Here is a 6,000-nt window from a genome sequence, read left to right as displayed (position 1 = left end):
GATTCTTGAGTTTTAATTAAACTAACAGAGAAGTCCTGTTTTATATTACAGGGACAGGATAAACCCAGTACAATCTTACATAACAGTTACCTGGACGAAGCAGACTACAAAATCAAACCTTGCAACCATATGTTTTTAAATATCACTATAAATTAAGGAAGGGTTACAACATTTTACAAAAAAGTCCACGCCCAGATTGCTCTAAAGAATGACAGCCCCCCTCTGGCCCAGTGCTGGCCCAGTGTTGGTTTGTCAGAACTGGGCCAGCTCTGAGTGCTCACATCTGGCCCAGTTCTGGCTCAGACATGGGCCACCTCTGGCAAACCAGCACTGGGCCAGTGGGGGGTCGTCATTCTTTGCGCCATGTGGGCCAGATGTAACTGCCGGATCTGGCCCGGATCTGGTGACCAACTAATAAAATAATTAGGCCCGAGCGCCACAAGCTGGCGAGAGGCCTATTAGTCTCGTAAGGCCGTGCAAAGCTGCGAAAGTGTGCAAGTAGTGCGCACAAAATCGAGCGCGAAGCGCTCGCCCACTTCCAAACACTAACGCACTCCTTCACTCATGCACGCCCCGTGCATACTAATTAGTAGTAGGAAAATGGAACATTACCATTGTGAACGGGCGAAGCCCGTGCAAAAGTGCGCACTAAACGAGCACTTTACATTGGGATGACGACCCCCATTCCGGCCATATAAAGCACTCATTTGCGCTAAGTAGCTCATGAACACGTTCCCCATCTCTTGCATGTTCCGTGCATATAAGCATGTAATGCAAAAATTTAACATTATTACTGTATAGAGGGCCAAAAACACAAAGTGGGCGGAGCCCACTCAAAATTAACAAAAGTACCCGTCAGTGACCAGGGACCCACACCATGAGGTAGGAAAGCGCGAGCGCTTTCCGAAAATGTATAGTTTATGATATTTGAAAAATGGGAAACATTGTTTTCGCATCGGAATATTATTCTTTCTTCTTTCTTTCTTTCTTTCTTTCTTTCTTTCTTTCTTCTCGGGACCAACCCCCCTATTTTTCACCCAGTGAACATTGACGAAAAGTCACAAAAATTTGCACACCTCTAAAAATCGTGCCTCTCTACATTCTGGCTATTTCCCTTTTCTAAAATAAAAAAAAATTGCGCGTCAGCGCCCCCAAATGTACCAAAAATGCATTGAGCGATAGAAAATGACCCAAAAAAAATCTGATTGTAGAATCATGAAATTTGGCGCAGAGGTAGATGGTGACAAGAGAAGTAAAAAATATTACTACGGCAACGCCGTCCGCCCAACCAAATGTCGGCCATATTGGTTCAAAAATGGCTAAGCATGACTCGGGAGTTTTTCCAAAAGTCGTACTTTTACGAACTCCTCCCAGGGCGTTGGCCCTAAAAAGCTGAAATTTGGTGAGAATGCTACTGAGGAGTGAGACATCAAAAGTTATTCAAATTACATTGATACCTGTCACGGTCTCTGTGCGGCGAAGCCGCAAACTGTAGCTAGAATTTCAGAAATCTCCCAAATTTAACATTTCTGCCGTTTGCGCAGATAAAGTCTGAATTGCGTCAAATTAGAATCAGTTGTTAAACTCTTTGCGCTAAACGTACTTGAAGTGAAATAAATTAATTTGGCACCACAGCGCCCCCTACAGATTTTATATGGAGGTTAAATGTTTAGTTTTGCGAAATTTTATGAAATTTGACACACAACTCAATTTTGGCCCCATCAAAAAAGTCAATGAGACCCATGTCATAATTGTTATGGCGTTGCCGTAGCGATGACCAAAACCTCCCATATTATTCTAATGGGGAAATCGCCAGAACATGTTTACACTTTAGACTTTCACAAACTCCTCCCAGGGCGTTAGCCCTATTAACCTGAAATTTGGTGAGACTCATCTTCAGGAGTGAACCGTCAAAAGTTATTCACATTTTTATTCAAAGAGTCACGGTGTCTGTGCGGCAAAGCCGCACATTTTGCCAAGAATTCAAAATAAAATTGCTTTTTGATGGCAAAACAAAGGGGAGAAGATGTGACAGCGTCACAGATTCAGCAGTAGGCATAATAAAAGGACAATTGGGGCGCGTTAGCGCCCCCTCCTCTTGCGGCGTGGCGGCGGCGTGGCGGCGGCGTGGCGAGGGCCGATCATTGCCGCTTGCGGCTATATTTATAATTATTGTTGCTGGTCACATTTGTCACACAAATGCTTCAACAACTGCAGAATTACACAGCATCTCTTTATTTGACAAGCCAAACTGTAACAAAGTCTCAAAGCTGAGGTCGAAACTACACCAGGACCTGGCCCAGCTTAGGTTTTTAATATAACACAAATATAGAACTGGCAGTTCAAATATCCCCCCAAAAACAGAGGTATAAACATAGTATTTCTGAACATTTGTGGTTAAATCCCACATGACAGGTTCATGTACTTTTCTAATTATGATTTTGTTTGGTGGAGACTCCCTGTGGTAAATATTTATCAGTTTTACACCAGAAGTTAGAGTTTGTGAAGAAAAATAGACTAAGATCTAGGGATCTAAGTCATCAAAGTGCAAAGTGCATAAAAATGCAAACAATTTACTGACACTTTTCTGACAGTCAGTTTAAAAACAACAAAATAATCAGTTATTATTTGTCAAATCATAACTATTGTATTGAGTAAATATTGTGTAATTATTAAATATAATCATATTTTCTCAATTTTACTGAAATGTGTAGTCTAACCTGTCACATACAGTTTGATCTTACATTGCATTTACATTTGTACAACACAACAGCCATAGCTCTTCCGCTCAAACCCTCTTTTCTCCTCATCCTTTCTGTGCATCCCCCATTACGGTCCAGAGCATTCTGTAACCACTTGGTTATTTTCACCTCGGTTTTCTGGACAGTTGCAAAAAACAGAAAACAAATTAATATATTCCCAAGGGCAATGCTTTTTAGACTAGAGTGGGACTAGAGCAGGACTAGAGCATAGAGCTGAGCAATATGGAGATAACAATCGAATCGTGATCTTCCTGTGACAATGAGCCATTTGGGTAATATCAACATATTGTAATTCTTGTTAAGGTTCAGTATTGCTCAGAATGTGAAAAAACAATTAATTAACCGCAAAAGTCACAGAAACGTCAACGTATTCTTAGGACGCTACACATTTCACAGTCTATTTTTTAGCACATTTTTAACATTTAAGTTAAGGGTTAGGGTTGATTAATTACAGACAATGCGCTCAATATTCAAATTTTATCCATAAGACTTAGTTCTGTTCTTTGATTACCTCTCATCCTTTATGTTTTATTTGATTCCCCTGGAGCGGGTGGAGTCCTTGTTCAGATAAAAAGTTTCCTCCCTGGTGTCCTCCTGCACCTTTGGAGTGAAATCATGGAGCTCCTGTAATGTAAACAGAAAAGATTAACACAATATCAACTTCACTGAAAACAGGACCAGATTGTATGGCTGTTCACATAAACTACTTCCTGTTATTGATGCAATTAGGACTTTTTACGACAAATTATTTTGAAATTTGATACATTGCTCAAGTAAACACTTTTGTGCTTTTCCCTAACTGTGATAAAGTCTGTGATACAATATTTGTTGAACTATTCATACATTTTACAGCCTCCGATTATAAAACTTGTCACATTACTTTTCCCAGGACATAATTTGATTGTGGCTCACTCACTCACACTGATGCTAACAGCACTGCAGTCTTTCATTTTTCCACAGCATCAAAAGTTTGAGTCGCGCTATAGAACAGGAAGGCATTATTTATTTTGCACTCACCTTTTCAATGTTCCAGCACACAGTCAGCACTGGTGCTCCTGAAGATTCCAAAGACAAGAGCAAAACACAATATACATAACTATTAGAAGGGTAAATAGAATTCCTATAAGGAAAGAAGTTTATTGTATTGCAAAACATGGTACACTATCACAGCATTAAAAACTCAACGTCTATGGGCTCTTCAGACAAACATTAAACTCCACAGTCGTACCGGTCTGTTAGGAGCCACAGAGGGTCTGTGAGCGTCAGTGACACCTCTTCACTCTCCAACCCAACTTTTTCAAGAAGCATTCACACAGAAAACACAAACAATTAGCCAAAGCTCTTCCAAATATCCTGTGTGTCAAATAATAGTTATCATTTTATGTAGATTACCTGCTAAAGCTTCTGGGCTTTAGGCTCTTCTTGACAGATCAGGCTCTTCTTCTGCCAGTTCTGCATCTTTTCTCATTGTGAGGAGAAAAAAACATCAGAACATCAGAGGGCAAAGTTTAGTTTAATACACACAGCACACTACATGACATCACTGTGACACAAAGTCAGAGAAATCATTACCTCAGGAAAAGTAAGCAAAGACACTGTTGAGATAATTATATTGTTTGATGAATTTGTATTGCAACACACACACACACACACACACACACACGCACACGCAGACACACACACACACACACACACACGCACACGCAGACACACACACACACACACACACACACACACACACACCTGAGCGAGAACACTGAATTATAATCAAGGCCCAAGAAGACCAATTCAATGCTCTCAGTGTAGAGGACCAGGACATGTTGCAGAACAATGTCAAGTTTCCTCCAAACAATCAGAACCAACCTCGAGGATGGCCACAACAGAACATGGGATTTAATCAACCCATGTCTCAGACAGTTCCACACTTTGGAATGCAGCCTCAATTTACACAAGCGTTCACTCAACCACAACAGCAGATGACACCACCATATGCCCCACAAATGGTACTTCAGAACCAGTATATGATGCCATCAAAGACACAGCAGCAGCAGACCCATCAACGACCTATGCTTTACACTCAAGGAGGCAACTCGACAATGATGCCAGCCAATGTTTCACAGATGCACTAGGGAAGCCGGGACCCCACTGACAGCAGGTTGCCAGCTCACATGATTAAAATCAAAATTGGAAATCAAATTCATGATTTTATGGTAGACACAGGAGCTAGGTATAGCACAGCCACATTTACATTGCCTGCCTCTGATAAAGACAACTACAGTTGTGGAGTTTTCCAGTATCAAACAGAAATGTGCTCTATCAAATAATGTTGATGTTGAATGATTGTGTTCTCATGTCACTAAATGATGATGAAATTGTGACCTTCACACACAACTTCTTACTCTTCCCAGAATGTCCAGTTAACCTGTTGGTACGGGACATTCTGTCCCTGTTAAAATGTAAGATAACATGTCATAAATCCCATACTTATATTCTATTGCCTAATGGAATGGTACTGACACTTCGACCCGAGGTAATTTTATTATTACAGAGCAATCCCAAGTTGATGATAAACTACTGATGTTTTTTATATGTTTGATCTTAAAAAGAGTATCGAGCTTTTATCTCATAGCCTTCCAGAGGCTACACAAAGAGATCCAGCCGCATCTACCAAACAAGCTCAAGGTTGGAGACAACGTGAGGAAGAAGATGTTCAGCAGACACTGGAATGAACCACGCTAGACAGATCCTCTGAAGGTCTTGCGGGTGACACAATTCACACTTAAACATTGGGTTGATGACACAGAGTGAAAGCGCATAAATTACATGTTGGACTAGTGGATAATCCTACTGATAGGACATTAAATACTGTTACATGGGACCTTGAAGAGTTGAGTCACACCTAGATATGAAACTAGATGTATATTTTGTAAATAGAAAACTTTGAGACGTTAGATTTAAATGTAACTGGTATCTGAACCAACAGAGGATGATCAGTATGATATAGGCCATTAGTCCGCATGTAAGACCACACTTAACATGACTGATGATAATATTGTTTCTAAATTTAAGGTCCCTAGAGCTTCCAAGTGGTCAGGTACATGTGCACTTGTTTCCTTGTTGTATCCTGTTGTGAGTCTTCCAGATATGCTGAAAACTGAGAAGAAGTGAGAATGAAGACTACAACGAAGAGGATGAAGAAGACTTGAGAGTATAAATATCAGATTAGGTTCACGATATA

The sequence above is a fragment of the Eucyclogobius newberryi genome, unplaced genomic scaffold (genome assembly GCF_026437365.1).
Source record: "Eucyclogobius newberryi isolate DKJ021-1_F unplaced genomic scaffold, fEucNew1.0.hap1 SCAF_12, whole genome shotgun sequence".
Lineage (NCBI taxonomy): Eukaryota > Metazoa > Chordata > Actinopteri > Gobiiformes > Gobiidae > Eucyclogobius > Eucyclogobius newberryi.
This window is presented reverse-complemented; position numbering follows the sequence as displayed.